General features: G+C 40.4%; 1 protein-coding gene across 1 annotated transcript in view; it reads left to right on the top strand.

Annotated features, from left to right (window-relative positions):
* Window positions 1-18700, top strand: part of TSC22D1 (TSC22 domain family member 1) — a 96715-nt gene that overhangs the window by 74215 nt on the left and 3800 nt on the right. The gene's annotated exons all lie outside the window — the stretch shown is intronic.

Consider the following 18700-nt stretch of genomic DNA (forward strand, 5'->3'; position numbering starts at 1 on the left):
GCTTCTTCTAGTGACTTCACCTGATTTTCAGCTTGCAACTGAACTCTGCAGTGCAAGTGGTGCTAATCAGTAAATATACTAATTGGCAATGCATCTTCAGTCCTAGTGCTCTTAATCACCTCCCCCCATGGGAGGGGGAGGGGATTTACTCAAAATTTTCAACATTTTTTTTTTCTCCTGATATTAACATAGTTCCATGGTTTGGATAAACTTGGAGGCATTTTCTTCTTCAGCATGGTTTTAATGATACAAGCTCGGTGACTTCCCTTGGTGGAATGTAAACCACCCGTGTGCAGGCACTCGCGGTGGCTGTCTGTGTGGGTTACCTCCCTGTAGCTCTTCTGTCACGTTTGTGGTGTCTTCCAAAAGCTTCTAACATGTACTCTTAAATCAGATCTGCCCTAGAGATTCAAATTCCTACTTCTTTAGCAACCAAGGCTGATGATGCTTCATATTTGGTTGTTTGAAAGCTGTCTCTTCCCTGGATAATTAACTCAGAATTTACCAACCAGAGTTTTACTAAGACTCAGAATTATGTGATGTGAATTTCTGTAAAAGAGAAAAAAAATTAGACCAATTCTTCTCGGTGAAAAGGGGGAAATCTCTCAAGAGTTATTAAACTCAAAGAAATCTCTTCTTGTGCAGGAACTCCGTAAGCTGCATGTTGCTGACAGGTAGGAGGATATTGCGGGGAAGTTGCATTTGTCTGCCTGCCTCATTTATTTGTTTACTTATTTTTAATCTCCCCTGGGCCTCTGCTTCTGGCTGCGATTAGGGATGGATCCTGCAGGCTGGTTGGGTTTTTCTGAGCTTGTAACAGATGTAATTCTTGCACATTTCTTTATCTTCCACAGAATCTGTAGAGGGAGAATTTGCATTTTGACAGTATCTGTAATAGTGCCAAGATGAAAATATAAAATGAGTATATAGCAGGTTAACTGTGTGAAATTTTAAATGTTGAAAATGAAATTTTCATTTTATCTTTGTTTAACTGAACATGTTTTTACCTTATATATTGCTTGGTGATGATTATAAAGGATTTAAAGGAATATTCCTAAGTCACCCAGCTGGGGCACTAACAGCTAAGATTTTTTTTTTCCCCTCTTTTGAGTTGATCTTGATGGACTGAAATAAAGCTATCTTAGGTAACTGTACTTCATAACATTGGCTCAAAATACAAGGATAGCAAAGGTGCAGCAGTGACTTCTGCTGCTAGTATTTGAGAATGGAGCACTTCCCGGGCTTGACATGTGCATACTTGTCAGTGTGTGTTCACTTTTTTCTTTGTCAGCTTTCCTTTTGATTATCCAGCATGCTCCACCACTGACTTCTAATGAATATTTTTCTGAAGTGAAATTTGTGTGCTGCCATCTCTGACTACCAGCCTTGTGAAGCACTCTATGCTGAAGTACACCATAAAGGTTAAAATTAATAATAAGAAAAGCATAAAAAGGATACATAAATTAGGATGCAAATGTTATCTGGGGCATCTCCCATAACAATCAGCACTGCAGCTTCATATAAATGTGTATTTGCTCCTTCCCACCCCTTCGAGTAGTAGTCTTTGGAGACCATGCTATAATCACAAAATAAACGTTGAGATTCTAAGTACTGGTGGCTTATATCAATCCCAGACCACTGTTTTAATAATTTTTTAACCCTTAAATATGTTAAGGATTGTATATTTGTAATTTTAAAACTTCCAGAAGAGCTCGAATGTTTTGTTCGGTATACGCTCTGCGTTGTCAAGCACTGGTATTCACGTCAGAATTTTAAATTCATTCCTAGTTTGTCACTTCAGCATCAAAATTGACACTTTTACCATAGGGCTTGAACCTCATTAAGTCTGTGGTCTAAAGACTGGCTTGCTGGATTCTTCAAGAAGCTGTCTTTGAAGTACTCTGGTACCTGGAAAGTGACCCTGCTAAGCATTTACTCCAGCAGGGTACTGCAGCTCACTCAGTGATGTGTGACACACTCTGGAGTTAATGCCCAAGTGCTGGACTTCATTCAGACTGACATAAACAGTAAATTTTGTTGGCTGAATGCCAGCTTCATTCACTTAGCAGGTTAAATTCAAACTGGGGTTGTTGTATTATTATTATTTTTCTTAATGCAAAACTGTCAAGGAGTACAGCAAGTTAAGTATCTTAAAATACTCTCCCTCCTCCCCTTTGGGCATAAGAGCCATGGAGGGGGGAAAAATTAAAAACACTAGGTACCCTGATGCTATCACGCATGAAATCTTGTTGTTTTTTGTTTCATTAAATGCTAAAACTTACCCATATCTGACATTCTAGTGTACCCACAGTGATAATTCATCTGTGCACAATCTGTCACTTTATATAACAGCCAGAATGGTTCAGGACAAAGGAAGGAAAGCATAGCCTGGTGCTGAATTCTTGAATGTGACAGGAGAAGAAAGAAGATCCTTGTACTTCAGGCATTTTTCAGTTACAGCTAGAGGCTATTTTTCAAAGCAGTAAAAATGTTCCTTCACTTGCTTAATCCTTGATTTAAGATTCCTTTGTGGTTTCTATTACCTGTAAATTGTTGACCTACACATAACTGAGCAATATTTTTAATTACTGGAGCACATTGTAACCAGAATTGGCAAATTTATGGAAATGCTTGCAGGAAAAATTGCACAGTTACTGGAGTAGCTGTCTCTGAAGTGGTTATGTTTTAATTTGGTCTCAATCTGGTAACTGCCAAACATTTCTCAGTCCTTCACTGTTTTCCATGAAGGTGATAGATGGAGCTGATAAGTGTCCTCTAGGGCACAGAACTGCTGAATAAAAAAGTGGTGGGTTGGAATTACAAAAATGTGCTTTTAGATCAGTGGTATAGAAACCATTTTATTTAGTGTAACTGGTGAATTAACATCAAATGAAGTCGGCAATTGCTGCCTTGCAGTAAGGAAGTTGCCAGAGCTGGAACTGAAGCATGGGGAAGGCACATAGTATTATCTGAGATGGGGGCTACCTGTGGGTCCTCTTTGGGAGCCCAGCAGCGACCTTGCGTCACTGCAGTGATGCAGCTGAATATATTCAGTAGTCCTGCATCACGCATGCATGTGTATATATATATGTGTGTGTGTGTGTATATGTGTATATATACATGTATATTCACCTTTCTTTTCCATGCTGACTTTAACATGACTTACGTTAATAAGCAGAGCAGATTACAGTGATTTTAGTGTAAGCTCTTGAGGAGGATGCTGGAAAAAACTGATTTTTACAGGATCTTTTTATATATGTGCATGGACTTGAGTTGATAGGCAGTGCTTTTTTGTTTCTTTCAAAAATTAATTTCAGTGCATAGATCTTTGTCTCTCTTAAAAATGTTTTTTTCTTCCATATAGTCTAAGATTTATGGCTCTTCTGGGTATAAAGAAAATTCATATTTGGGTCAGAGCGGTGCTGGAGTTAAGTAAGGTAATAGGTCAGATGTGCACGACTTACTGGACCTTGTTTTCAATCGTCTTGACGTAGCACCTAATACGAGGGAGCTCCTGTTCAGGGAGCATTTTGGAGCAGGAAAGGAGAAAGCAAAGACTGCCCAAGTGTGATTTTAATGTCCTTAGCTGCTTTCATCCCTTTCCCACCCCAACATCCTTTTAATGCTTATTCATTGTTTTAGGCACCCTGGAAAATGCTTGTGACCAGTGCTTGTACTGTTTATACAATAGTTATGGAGAAAAATTATTGATTATTAAAGAGACAATGCAGTTTTAGAGGGGAATATAGACAACACAGAGCTGGCAAAAAGGATGTTAGAGTTGGGAGAGAGGCAACTTAAAGTCTGAAGCCTTCAGGCCGGTTGCCACACTCCCGTGGGGTATAGGCTTGCCTGAGATTGACTGCTAGTGATGGCAATCCTATGGGTCAGCCACATAGTTTACAGAATTGCCATGAGAAGTTGTAGGATAAATGATATAAAATGATGTTACCAATGGGATTCCCTAGGGATTATTCTTGTACTAGGTCTCTGACTAGGAAAGGGTTTGTAAGGATGACACTTCTCTCTTAGTAGAGCTTTCTGGAATCAGTTTTGAACATTTCTGTAGCCAGCTTAAAGTTTCAGCTCTTTAAAATAAGCAAGAACCATGAGTAATATTTTATTTTGAATATTCAAGTCATTCAGTAATACTGGGTCAAACACACCCACTCTAACAGTTGTTGATCTCTTTGTTTCTAGCTTCCTATTCCTTGAAGGCTTTCTGAAAGTCCCCTTCCTTTTACTAATCATCTCATCCTCTTTCTCTTTATGTAGTTGCATGATGTTAGTTTCCATTTGAAGCTTTTAAGAGCAGATCTGCTTTCAGAACCAGTGTCGGTCTCGTAGGGCTGGTATACGTCTCCCTTTTCTCCAAGGATCAAGATACTGGAGTGCAGCTGCTCTGTGATCCACATGATCCCACTTCAGTGGCTTTCTTGTAAGAATGAGAGGAGAAGGCTCAAATGATCCATGACTGCCTATTTCTATGCTATGTTGAGGGAAGTGGACTTGATAGAATGAGGAAAAAAATTATAATAAAGTGTAACTTGTTCAAATCTCCTTATGGATGCTCTAAAAGCAATATGATGCTCTGTCCTCCCAAGCAAGGCTTACCAGGCTCTGTGAAGAGCAGTTAGAAATATTCCACACTGCTTCGCAGCTGATCTGATGCCCAGCTGAATTCATCTGAATTCTCTCTTGGCTCTGCCAATGGGGAGGTAACCTTCTGCCCCCAAAGAATAATGTGTTATCTTTGCTTGCTTTCTGTCTCTTAATTACAGTATTCCCTTTTTGTGATGTTAGATTTGCTGGTTTGAATAGGTAGAGTGGTTTTACCATCACCCCCCTCAAAAAAAGCCAGACTGCTTTGCTTTCCATCATACAGAGCCTGGATCTCTTGCCAGCTGAGTCACCTTGTAAGTACCTGAGCAAGATGCAACAGAAATACAGCTAAATAATAGATGGCTGTGCTCCAAGCCAACTTGTTTGGCCTACCATTTTGTTTCTTTTCTTTATAGTCATATAAGAAAAATGTGCTTGAGGAAACATATTTGATACCACTTCAGGAGTAAGGTAGTAAGTAGAGGTAAGCCCAAGTAATATTTACTAGGTTTTATTTCTTTGTCTCTGAATTTTTGTGGTCTTGGTCTGATGGAAGTGTGTAAGAACAGCGCCCTGCTACACACACTGCCCTGTAGCACAGGGGATCTTGCAAACATGCTTATAGTTAGCCTGCTGCTTCCAAGATGAGAGGTAATCGCTGGCTGTCTAGCCCATGTACACACCAGGAAGGGGAATCTTGTTCATTCACTTATCTGCAATATGCTGTAAGTAGTGAACCTCTGTTTTCACTGAAAGGGTTCTCCGTGACAGAGGAAAGCATGATGTGTTTACAGTAAATCAGTGCAGGATAATGGCACCTATGCAGGTAGGTTGGTGATACATATATACTGTAAGGTACTAAAAATTTCTTATGGTGTTATGTGTTTCTATGAGGAAGAACATAAAATATTTGTCTTGAATTTTGAATTGATACATGATTTATGAGAACAAATGAGTGCAGAGGATGTTGTCACCTCAGTCTCACCTGTGGAAGATGTGCTGAGAGATGGATCTGATGACTTTGAAACTCTCACCACTGCTTCTTGTGACAGTAGCAGTCAGRGATAAGATTTACCTGTGCAAAATACTTCTTGGCGTACCCAGTACTGTCAGTTTTGTATCTAATAACTGTTGCCATTAAGTGTCAGATCTTTGATTTGAGAAGTGGCACAACTCAGCTGTCTGTTTTTAAGCAGAATCAACTACCTATAGCAATTATCATATGCTTCACCAAAAGCAGGAGCAAGCTGAATTAGCTTTAGAGTTGGCAGTGTTGGCACTGTTGAAAGAAGATGTCGCGTTTGCTTCTGAGACTTGAAAACCTAATCATAAAGTTTTTAATCTCTCCTGATGCTTTATGTAGCAGAGCATCATGTGATCTCGAGAGCTGTAGTGTCGTCAGTGTTTGTCCTTCTTGTTTGTGTTGGTCGTGACCAACTGCTGTCAAACTCTGCAAACTATGAATGGGAGTGAGGGGGAATCTTTAGCAGGCAAGGCTTTGCGATGCTGGAAAGTGCTGCAGCGCTCAGGCCTCACGGTTGGTAGTGGCACGCTAATGCTCGTCGTGCTGCTGCCGAGGATCGCAGGGTATTTCTTCAGGCTCRCGGTCTGGGGCAACGAGTCAGCAGGTACTGAATAGATATATCAATGACAGTGACGTTTCTCCAGGAGCGAGGCTCTGGCAGGAATAACCATGAAAGTGTTATTCTTGGAACTGGAATAGCACCTAAAGAGGTACTTATAAACCTTTAATTTTTAAGTACTTGACTTACTTTTCTGGGTGGCTTTTTGTTTGTTTGCCTCTTTGGGGGGATTCTAAACATTTTGCTTTGAGCAGCTACTTAAATCTTTCTCTTAAGGTACTTGTTAAAACCATTTCAAACTTGGAATATAATACTGGTTCAGAGACAAGTACTGGTTTGTTTATTCATTGAAACCTACACCTGTTAAACCTTTAATGCAATATTTAAAATAACCCCCATTATAAACTGTTTACCACTGAAGTGTTTTTCTTTACTCTTTTCAAAAACTGTTGTTCCTGTTATTCCGAATTTTAAGGGAGGTAACTCTACACCAAAACTGAGAATTTTAACAGAACTTGGAGCCTCTAAAATATTTGGTAACAACTTTGTATTCATTCAAATATTTTTTCCATACATAAAAAGCAACAGGATATAATACTGTCTTCCATCTTTTTCATCCATTTAAAGAAAAGTTGAGTACATCACTGTTATTAAGTGTGTTTGGAAAGGCCTTGAAATGCAGCTTAGTGCAAGTTGCGATGTTTATTCATCTCATTTTCCATATAAACAGTGAAATATGAAATGTATGTTTTATTTTGATTTGGCTCCTTTCTAATGTTTAAAAGAAATATCTAATAACTTGATGAACATGGAAAAAAATTACAGAGCTGAGTTAAAATATGACAGTGGAAAACATGCCTTGACTTCTTCATGTGTAGTTATTGTTTTGTGTTCAAAAGGCAAATACCCTTCTGTGGGAGCAAACATGGTAACAGAGTATCCCCTGTTTCCTCTTAGGATTCTTTAAGAGATCCTGTGAAATGTGGTATTTTCCTACTAAGATAATTCAGGAGACAGGTTTTGCCAACTCTTTTCTCCCTTACACCCTCAATCTAAGTAAGAGTTGTTTTCCTGCTTTTTATGCAGAAACATTTCTCTCTTAGGCATTGTGTTGATGGTGTAATGAGGGGTAAATGATAAGGAATTAATTGCTTTTGAAGACTTCAAATCTCTGAACTGCTGCATTTGCTTTGCTACACCCATAAAGTCAAGAAACCTTGTTCCATAAATTCTCACAAATAGTAATTAAGGTATTGATACTGTTTTCACGCTACGCTTGTAGTAATGCCTGTGAAGAATAACTTTCCTCTATGAATGCTGCTTTTAAAAATAATATAAGCTATACATTGGAAGACTTACAAAATGAAAATTATTTTTAATTCTCTTCAGTCAACAATTTTTGATAAAATGCTTGAACTTTCCAGTGAATATTAAATGTTATACTAAACACATTCATCTGAGCACTCTAATGAGGAACCAGGGTTATGGTTATCGTAATTGCAATTGAAATATATGAAAGATAGCAAGCATTTTATACCTGAGTAGCGTATGTGTTCTGCAATGTCCTGTGTCGTCATGTATAACCAAACAAGGAATGTAGTAGTGAGAAGATTGTTTCTTATCATGAACCAATATATTCCACAAGATATATAATGAAAAACGTATGATGAAGTAGAGAGGATGTGGGATTTTATTTAACCTTTCTGCACATTGAAAGATAGCTTGCTATTAATTGTTTTTTACTGATACATGTAGCCCTATTAGATACGACACCTCAGCTACAAAAACTGCACCTGTCATTTTATGAAGAGGATTCACATGTTTTCTCTATATTCTCTTTTTCAACCAGCTACTTCCTGTTTACTTCTCATTTGTTTTTGTTTGCTTTAGGTTTCTCTTGAAAAGACCTTGGTTTTACTGTAGGTGCTTCCCTATGAATTAGGATGGGATGATTGTCATGTCACCGTGGGTTGTAAACTGAGGAGAAACCCTTCACCTCATTTGCTGCTGTCCTTGGCTAATACAGCATATGGCCGTTGTTATTTTTTTCCCCAGACTAATCCTACTGAATCCAAAGAAGCATTTGACTTTCTCCAGGTTAACTACACGCAAAATTTTAGATGCTTGGCTGCCYGAATGGAGTCCAAGACCTAGAGTTTAGGTACTCGGGCTCCTCTATGGTGCCTTTGAAAAGTGACCTGAAAAATACCTGTATGTTCTTGGGGACCCAGCCGGTGCTAGACAGCTGGAAGTAGCGGTGGCATTGGTGTGAATGAGCTCCTACTTCTTCTCTCATAGTCAAGACCGTGGAAAGGCAGCTGCGTTCACCTGAGATCTGGTGCCTGGGATTCGCTCCTGAGCATCGGCACATGCCGTTGGTTAAGGCAGCGCTGGCTGCAAGTGCCAGCTCCTGGGATGGTTAAAGTGGGTTGTAGTTGGTTAAAATACACAAATGGTACTGAAGGCAAGGACAAATATTTCTGTCTTGGGCAATTATGTTTAGTTTATACCTATTCTGAGTCCAGTTACTCAGGCTTGTTAAAACGTGCCATAGGGAAGGGCATCCAGTGTCTTTTTGAAGATATCAAGAGTTGGACTAGCCCATGAAAATAGTGGATTTTCCTTCTTAGTGATTTTTTTGGAGGAGGCAGACTTTAATTCATCATTAGACAAATCATAAGTAGATACACTCTAATATGGAAAATGAAAACAAAGCCTGACAGCTACTTAAACCTAGTATTTTCTCCTTTTAAAGGCAATTGTTCACTCTAGTTAAATCAGAAACCAGAAATTTGGTAAACCTTGCAAGCCTGACATCTTTCAGTCTGTCCATGTAAGTAATTTCCCTCCCAAGCTCTGAATTGCCTTTATGGTTCTTTTCTCCCCCCCTTCAGTTTCCCAACAGCTTGTTTTAAAATGCTGAGGCCTTCAGAAGTGGGGCTGAGAAACAGGTTTGGGCAAATTAATTAAACACCAGGGCCTATCTCAGTAGCATCGGTGCGGCCATGTGACTTAAACATTCCCCTACGAGTGTTTTTGTTTATAGCTGTCATGATTGCTTGTACTTGAACCGCTGACTGCTCTTACCATCTAGCTGCCCTAGGCCTTGGGTGCTTAGCGCTGGGGAAGACTCGGAGGGGAATTCCCCTGCCCAGCACCTAACCGGAGCCTCTGCAGATGGGAGGTTTTGAGGAGAGGAGACTTGGCCCTGTGCTGTGATCCTAGTCCCCTGGTGAAGCTGCAGGCAGCGCTTTAAATGCTATATTGTTGCAGAGGTTTTCTGGTGTTTTTAATTTTACAGTGGTGTGGCTGCTCGCCGCGGGGATGCTGAAAGTAGTTGCCATTGGGCACCCAAGCTAACACCCCACTGGAGAATGAGGAAACGTACCTGGGAGCTGTTTTGGACTCCTATGCATTACTAAATGTGTTACTCGGCTGGGACTTCTGGCTGGTGTGTGGTGGTTTTTTTGTTTTTTAGGGTTTTTTTAGCCATCAAGACTCGAAGTGTTTTCTTATAGGCAGCGGTTTCTGGATGATGAGATAATAGTTTTCGAGAAGTGTTGTGTGACTGACCCAGTAGGTACTATGCAAGTTCAAACTTCGTTGTGTATGAAAGACTCTTGGAATAGCTCATGAAATGTATTTTAGGTGGATATTCATCAGAAACCAGCAGTACAAGGGAATGGTTCAGACTGCTTCATAAACAGGGCGCCATTCATAAATTTAGCCAGCTCTGTGTGCTCTACAGATGATTACCCAGACATTGAATAGAAATGAAATAATACACTGTAATTTTTCCTTCGCAAGTTGCATATTAAAACATTAAGGGTGTATCTTCTGCTGTTTGCAGAATGCCTGGCTCAAGGGTAGCTAAATATCAGTGCTGTCTGTCCAGCATGGCCACCCCAGATGCTGCGATCTCAAACTACTTGCTGTTCGTAAGCAAGATTCGGTGCTGTGGAAAATGGGGACCCTCTGACCCGGTATGCTTTGCTGCCCAAGGCTCCTTTAGTCAAAGGAGTGGAGCGCTAGAGAGGGCCGAATCCTGCTTGGAGGAGAGCAAGGACTTTGGGATATGGGCTTTCTCTAGCTGGTGTGGACCTGTGCCAGCCGTCTGCAGTCTCCGGGCTAGAAGGTGCTCTGGGGACGTGTTCAAAATTTGCTGAGCTGGCACATCTCTGCTCCCACTGTTCTTTGGTGTGCAGTGTGGCAGGACTGCAGGAAGAAGTGTTGTGTTAAAGTGGGTAATATGTCTTTAAAGCCATAATGAAAAGTCAAGTCAGATCTTAAAAATATATATCTATATATCTAGATATCTTTAGGTAATTCTTTCAGCACTTCTCCTTTTATAGTCTTATAAACTGCACTAAGTGTTTTGCATTCTATTTCTAATCAGTATTGCTTTACAGTTTCTTCCTCATGTGAAGAAAGCTCAAATGTTTTAAATGGGAGATACTCCACTGGGATTTTTGCAATCGTGAGTCAGCGGGATTTGTGTACTTAAGTCACTTAAACTGTGCCCAGATTAAGAAACCTGGGAGTACTTTCCTACCCAAGAGTGTAGCTGTAGCCACCTGTTTCTCAACACCCTACTGAGCTGAAGCATGGGCAGACAGCAGATTCCCCTCATACCCTCATTTCCCCAGGAAGGAAAAACAAAAGCACTGGCTGAGCAGGAAAAAGGCATCGTTCAGCAAATGCCTGGATAAAAGCAGCAAGACCTTGGGGTGCACTGTGCTGTGCAATAACTCTGGTAAACCAGGCTGCTGGAAATTCCCCCAAAGCCTCCTGGCTGGGTGGAGCCACCTGGTCTTTGTTTCCTGTTAATGAAAACTTCTGTTCAGGTATAAAAATACCTTTTAATACTGAATGAATAAAAATAAATTTGGCCTGTTTAAGTGTACTTTTGCTTGGATGGAATAGCAGGTCTCGAATTTTCTCAAATTTTTTTCTAAGAAGTTTTCAAAATATGATAAAGGACACATTCAGGCACAATTAGTGTGACTTGAACAAACATGCTATTATAAACTTGGGCACGCATTAGAGTCAGGAGATGGAGTTAATTTGAAGCATTTTCATTAAAACTCTTTTAAAGGCAGTGATAGGGCTTTAAGATTTTGTGGCCCAGCAAGGAGAAGGAGGTGGACATGTTTCTGGAGGCTCGATGTGAACTGTTATCTCCTTGCATTGGAGGAACCACAGCAGCACACTACCATGTGTGTCTTGCTGAACTGGTAAGCTCTTGCTGCGCAGTTCAGGGGATATTCTGAAACACAAGTTAGAGGAATTTTTTCTTCATAATGGCTGGGAATTTCACAGCAACTAGCCAATGCCTGCTCTGGCATGGCTTACTGCTATTGAGGTGCATCCTGTGGTTGGAACATACGTGCTTGAGCTTAAGACTTTAAGAAATGAAGACCTGTTTTAAATGAGTGTTCTGCGATAGTTTTTCCTAATGAAGTATTTGTAAGGAGGATAAGAAGAAATTGCAGAGAAGAGTTTAAAATAACACTTCTCCATTAAGGATCCTTTCCAACTCTGAATATACCCTTTATTTCCTACAAAGCATCTCCATTAGGAGATCAAGCTGGTTGTTCATTGATAGTGTATAATAGTCGTTTGCCAGTGGTTGCAAAGATCCTGAAATTGTAGAAGTGTAATAGACAACTGGATAAAGGAGAGAGATCTGCTGTATTAGCGTCTCTGTTGAGGAAGGAAGGTGGCATCTGAGCTCACACCTTACTGTCTTCAGAGCGTCTGCACAGAAGAGAGGTATTTATATATGCACAAGTTGCAGGAAAAGTTTTAAYTGGTATCTGTGCCATCATGAGGCCAAAGTTAATTTATCATAAAATACAAACCTCTAAGTTAGGTCTGCTTTATTCTAGTACACATGTAAGTGAGTGGTGGTGATGTGGGTTTATTGTTATTTAGTTGAATGGCCTTTAAAATGGTTCTGCCTAATGCAGTGGTAATAAGTGATCTGCTGTCTCACAAGCAGAGCAATGGTTTACCTTCATCACCCTTCCTGGAAGATTGGAGTCCGCTTCCCCCATGCTCCGTTGTGGTACTGTGATCTTATGTTTTTTTCCCCCCTCTTTATTTATTTATTTATTTTTCCTTTGACCATCGTTGACTGTTTTCAGTCATTTCTGGAGAAGTTGGAGTTTGGAACCTCATTCAGAAGTTCCTGAAGACCATAGGGTCATGCTTTTTAGTTGCAGGGGATTTCAGCTTTGTTCCTAGAAGCGCTGATTTGGCTTCTGATGTGATATACTTTCATGTGAAATGTGGGCTTAATTTCAAGTGTTAAAGAGTGGCCATCAAAGGAAAAACAGTATTCGGTTAAAAGAGCAGGCCAGCTGTTATGCCAAACCAATAGTTTTTTTTTTTTTTTTGAGAGAGAGAGAGAGTGTGACTAAATTATTAGCTGATTCAAGGTGTTTCACAGGGAACAATTAGAAAAAGGGGAGGAGGTGTAGGAAAAAGAGGAAGGAAGGGATTAGCAGTAAAAAATGCATGACAGACCTAGACTTTACAGGGGGCTGAGGATAGGGGAAATGGAAGGATTTAAGGTCCCCCACTTCCCCCCACCCCTTCTGCAATTAGCACCAGGCAGCAAGATGTAGTGCTTGCACTTCATGCGACTTGGTTACAGCCATGTGACTTTTCAGGAAATCGTCAGAAAATAGTAAGAGTTAAAAAAAAAAAAAAAAAAAAAAGGCAATAGGCAATAAAAGACCCTTCTCAGTTACAGGTTAAGTCTTCTGATTTTTTCATTTGAGGATGAAGTCCCACCGCGTGCTCTGCAAGCTGGTGTGTGTGCATGCCACTGTCCCAGAGTCCCTCCTGGCCTGTCTGTCTGTGCCTCTGTGGCCCTCTGTGGATCAGAGATGCTATTTAATATAGAGAACTTGCACTTTCCAAATGCATGTTGTGTCACTGTGCCAAACCACTTCCTATACTTGCTGTGTTTCTTTTGTTATGGTAGGTGTAACTAGAAATGCTCCAGTGACTGACTTTCCTCTTCTCTCCATATAATTTCAGAGTACATAGTCAGAAAATCCGCTGCTGTGGAGTTAGGTGAACAAGTGGGATCAATTTTTAGTGCAAGTGGTTTTTACTTCAAGATATTCTCCTTGGCTTCAAGAAAAGCAGTGCACATTAAAGCTACAGATGATAAAACCATGGAGCTGAATGTTCATTTTATGAGTGAAATCTAAAATGATTTAAAGTTTCACAGAAGGGAAAACCAAATTTCAGCTCCGTGCTTGGTGTTGTGAAACTTAAAAAGTAACATTTTGCCAGTCTTTTCTACATCTGCTACTTTATGGCACTCTTCTCCACACTTTACCCTCCTGCCATCTTGGCGATACCAACAGTACGTAGAGAGTGAAGTTGTGTACAGCTTTCTGAAAGCAAGAAAACTGATTCCCAACTGATTCAGATACCTCATTTAAAATGTGCAGGCTACTAACATAGTTGTTGGATTCTTTCTCGCTTGCAGTCCTTGGTCAAGGGTGGTTTAAAGGGTACTGAGGAGAGCTTTCACTTTTTGTTAAAGCTAAATATTTTATTTTTTTGTTTTAAGCTTGGATATGAAGTTAGGGAAGCCTGCAATTTCCAAACTAGGTGTTACTCCAAATGTATAAATTTTTAAATTAAGGTGGTGTAGTCCCTAGAATTGCATCCAGATGCTGAGTTATAAACCTCACTTGACTCTGTGAGGAGACTTGGAAACTTTACCCAGTCAATACACACAGACCAGGTTCTCTAATCCCAACTGTATTGCTAGATAGTCATCTGTGGATGATCCCAGGAAAAGAGATGCCAGAGGTCCCTCTTCAAACATCAAGATTGTTTTAAGATGGCTCGTATTTCCTTGCAGAGTGCTCCCAGCCAGGTAAGGAGTGGATCCTGTCTGTTGGCCTGTATCCAGGTACTTGATACCGACCTTAAGTTTTATTTTGTCTTCATTAAAACTGGTAGAATCATAATTCTCTCATTAAAACAACTGAGGTTGACTTAGCAATTACAGTTCCTTCTAAAGGAGAAAGAGGATATCCCCAGAGGAGCCAGTGAGAACTCCTTGTTTTTCTTTTGATCATACATGGTTATCTTCTTGCTTTTTAAATCCATCCTTCTGTTCCCTGTGCCGAATACACAGCATGATGCTACTGTACGTATTGCAATTAGAGATACTGTCAAGTTATTTCTGGAGCCCTAGTAGGGTGTATGTGTTCTTTTCTTTGAATATTTAGTTCTGTTTGTGCATCTGGCAAAAATAGATTTACAAATATAGCACTTCATTTCACTAGAAGTATGTCTTGCATAGCTTTCCCTTTTTTCTGCTTTTTCATAAAATTAAAAACCAATTCCTACCAAGCCAAACTGTGGATGCAAATAACCTTATTACTAGGGAGGAAAAGCACACAATTAAGAAAACTGTTAGAGAAATATCTGGTACCAAGAGGTTCTTTGGTTAAGCAGAGGTACATACATTGGAATCTGCAGAATTCACACAGGAAATAGAATGCGTATTGGCCTTCGGAGCTGAGCCATAAGTTCTCATTGGCTTGGTGTCCTTAAATCAAGATGATAGCTATACATTTTGGGCTTGAAAAGGAAGTTGATGGAGTTTCTGGGGTCTTTATCAGACTATCTGAATGTGATTTGTCTTGGTCCTCAGTCTATAAGAGAATTTTGGTTTACTGTGGGGGGGGGGAACTTCAGTCTATCTTGTATCTTTATTGAGATGAGGAAAGAATCACTACTTATTTGAATAAATAATGTTTTATTCCTTGATTTCAACTTCAGCCAGCATTTCCCCTTTAGATTATTAGTTTTGAGCAATTTTCTGGAAGTTTGATACTGTGGAGGTTGCTGTCAGTATGCAAATAATTTTGAATTTATGAATTTTAGGGCAGCATAATATTTTGTCATTTTATTGACCATTTTTTAGATTCCAAGTGAGGTGTGAAATCAGATGTTTTGTAGAATGCAGTCACTTTTGTCAATTCTTGGGCAATTAACAAATTTGTGGTAGTTTAACCCCTTCAGTCTTACATTTTATAGTTGAAAAAATGTAGCTGAAATCTATTGAATCTGAGCCTGTCTATACAGTGTAAGATTAAAGTGTGCTGTGGCAGAAATTACTGTTTCGTGTTACAGTTTCTGGTGTGGTCTCTTTGTAACATAGTCAAAAGATAAGATGTATTTCCAGTTTGGGAAATGCTTGTCTAGGGTTTTTAATGCTGGCATCTAAAGGGAACATACATTGACAAGATATTTGAAAGATAAATGAAGAAATGAAAGATTTCTTCTTCTTTTTTTTTTTTTAAAAAGGCACATAGAAATATGCCAAACCACAGACTTGCATATAGACAAAATGATTGTGTGCTGCAGCTTACCTCGATATGCACTTAAGATGAAAAGCACTTTTTAAAGTGCTTAACATCATTAAATTGAGACAAGAGGAAATTATTTAATAGGAGAAACAGCATTTAAGAACTGAAACCCTTCAAAAGGTAAAGCTTGCTGAAAGTCTTTAGTTATGGTATATGTTTCAACTTAATTTACCTCTGAAGATCAAAGCATGTGTGTGAGCTGCTTGTTTAGCATTGTGCTGTATTTTGCTGTGCTCATTTCTCAGTAACCCATCTTTAGTCTTTTTGTATTACTTTATGCATTTTTGGAAGCACCTGTGGTGCTCCCTAAACGCACGCTTTTCCTAAGTGCGTGATATCACGTGCAAGTGGACTCTGGCGAAATGTCGCTCACTGCACTTCAGGGCTGACACAGATACGAATTAGGCCACCGTGGTCCAGACCCAAAGCAGCTGTACACAAATGAGGGGTCCTGCTGCATGAGTAGGGGCAGCCTTTCACACTTCTGCTACCAGGAATGCAAAACTGCATCTTTTGCAGGAAGAGATCATGTCTAATACTGTGTAGTGCCTGTTAACAAGGTGCTGAAGAGCTCTGTTAAAGCGACCGTTTGCAGGCTTTGCTTTAAGTAACACCATAGTCATGCCTGGACTCCTGTCTAGTGCTGTAGGGGAGAATTAGTGAGTCAAAGCTACATAGTCTGACAAAAGTGAAGCCCATTTTGAATGTTGTGGTGTGGAGGAGGCAAGAGGGGAGAGAACCCTATGAGTAAGAAAGGGGAAAGGGAGTTTGAAGGAGTGTTGTCATTAGCTGTTCTGTAAACTGTTTTATTCCATAAATAGTATAAAAAAAAAAAACCCAAACAACAGCAAAACCCCAGCCTTTAAACGTGATGCTCCCTCTCTGTCCTTGTCAGGCAGATGAAGGCATGTTGAAGCGAGAACCTCAGTGGAGACTGCTGGTAGCAAGCTCACTGGAAAAGGAGCGTCTCCTGCTGAGATTTTTGAGGTGAAAGAATGCGTTTTATTTTCTAGATGGTCTGAAGGCTCAGTGGTCCAAGGCTGCTTGTTTTTCAGACATAAAGGGACCTTTCTGTTTTTCTTTTGTAGGGTGGACAAAGCAGAATGTTTGTATTAACATGCAGTCCTAGTTACGGAGCTGACAGCTTTCTGTTGAATCACAACTCGGGCTTGTAGGCATCTAAAAATAAATGAAGAAATTTGCTAAAAGCCCACTGAAGTTAATGGAAGATGGTTAATGAATTTAGTGGGAATTGGATTTAGGATCAAATCTGTATCTCTTATTCATTATTAATATAGATTACATGAGGGCAGTATTATTGTTAATTTAGTCTGTGAATCATAGCATCTTTCCGTCAGAAGAGGAATGCTGGCATTTAATAGTTTCGTGATTTTTCGATCGTTATGGCAGCAAACAACAATCATCCTACAATGCATCCATGGCTTTATTTTGGGGTGTATTCTGATAGAAATGTCTGTCTCCTATCCCGCAAAAGCAAAGTGGGCATTTCAGGTGTGTGTCTGTTCGTGCATGTGGGTTTTATAACTTTGCCATCTTCGAGTGCATTATTTTATAACGATCTAATGAGAGGAGAGATGGGTCTTCTCCCTGTTTGCTGCCTAATCTTCTCTCTGATTCAGAGCTTCGGGGGATCAAGATTTCCTCTGGGCTTGTGCCCAGCTGCAGTTTTGTTAACTCCACTGTCCTGAGCAACGGCTGTGGTGAGGAGTCATTGGAGAGATTACTGACTTTCAGGGCCCTTCATGAAAGGTTTAATTTAGATCAAGTCTAGGGCAGAAGTTGATACAGGTTGCAAATACAGCTGATGTGCTTCTTGTAGCTGCGTATAAAAGGGTCTGCTTGATCACTGATTTACTTGCTATTAAATTCGCAATTCAAAACAAGCAGGGTTTTTTTTTTTTTTGAAAACTTCCATTACTTTCCAGCCCGCTTGGCAGTATTGTATGCAGCTCCCCCAGGTAGCCCAGAGGGCGAGAGAGAGCTGTGCCCTTTTGGGGCGTGCTGGGAAAACGTGTGTGATACTTGGATCCTTAAATGTGACCTCTCTTGTGAATAGGATTAATTTGTTTGTACTACTCAGCTGGCGTTGTTGAATGAAAGAATAGTAAACTAGGACAACAGAAGAAAAAAAAAAGCTAAGAAGGATGATGCAGATACGCAAATGCTAAATTTAGCTCTAAGATGATTATTTCTTGCCTCCTAGCCTTCTTGCTTCTGTGAGAGCAACACCTGTGGCATATTTGCGACTGCCAGCTCTTCGGTTTGCTACAGAGAATCGAAGAGGTTTGGGGCTTCGACTTTATTCTGTGCCTTCAGGTCCCACAATGGCGGGTGAAGGTGCAGGTCTAGAAAATAGTGTTTTTAGGGGTTGGTTGTTTCTTAAGAAGGTGTTGTGCAGTTCAAATTCAGCCTTGGGCCTATTGCTCAACTGTTACCGATAGAAAGAGGCTCGCTTCGAATCATGCTGACAACAGTGACTGTGTTCCTTAACGCAGATAGTAGAGCCGTAACATTTATTGAGAAATACATTGCTGTCAAGTGGGAAGAGAATTTTTCCCTGACAGTTAAGGTGTGTGATGGCTTCTAAAACCACGGATGCTGTGCGGTGTGATCTGCAGATGAGCGAATAGGCCTTTCCACTGTTGCTGTGCAAGGATGTCCAACAGCTTGCTCCAAGTTTGCAGGTTTATGCTGTGCCTGCATTTTCTGAGTGATCTGATTGCTGAGCATCTTCATAAATGGTTTTATGGGGCTATAAGGTGGAAGTCCATTTTTGTCTATATAAAGGTTTAGCACAGATCCTCGATGGTCTAGCAAGCTTGTGAGACTTCAAAATTTTGTTTCATTTGCTTTGTTGTGTGTACATGGATCTCGGTTTTGCTTTGTTTTATGGATTAAGCACAGCGTGTTATCCAATATATATTTTTTCCATCCTCCCATGCTAAAACTTGCCTCTCCAGCAGCAGCAGCAGCAGCAGCAGCAACGCGTGAGCAGAGCCCGCAGCGCTACAGGTGGCTCTTGCGCGGGGCCGGGGCCGGGGCCGGGCCGCCGTTTTGGGGAGGGCAGCGGGGGCCCGGCGCGGCGGC

This window comes from Apteryx rowi, unplaced genomic scaffold (genome assembly GCF_003343035.1).
Source record: "Apteryx rowi isolate R43461 unplaced genomic scaffold, aptRow1 scaffold_949, whole genome shotgun sequence".
NCBI lineage: Eukaryota > Metazoa > Chordata > Aves > Apterygiformes > Apterygidae > Apteryx > Apteryx rowi.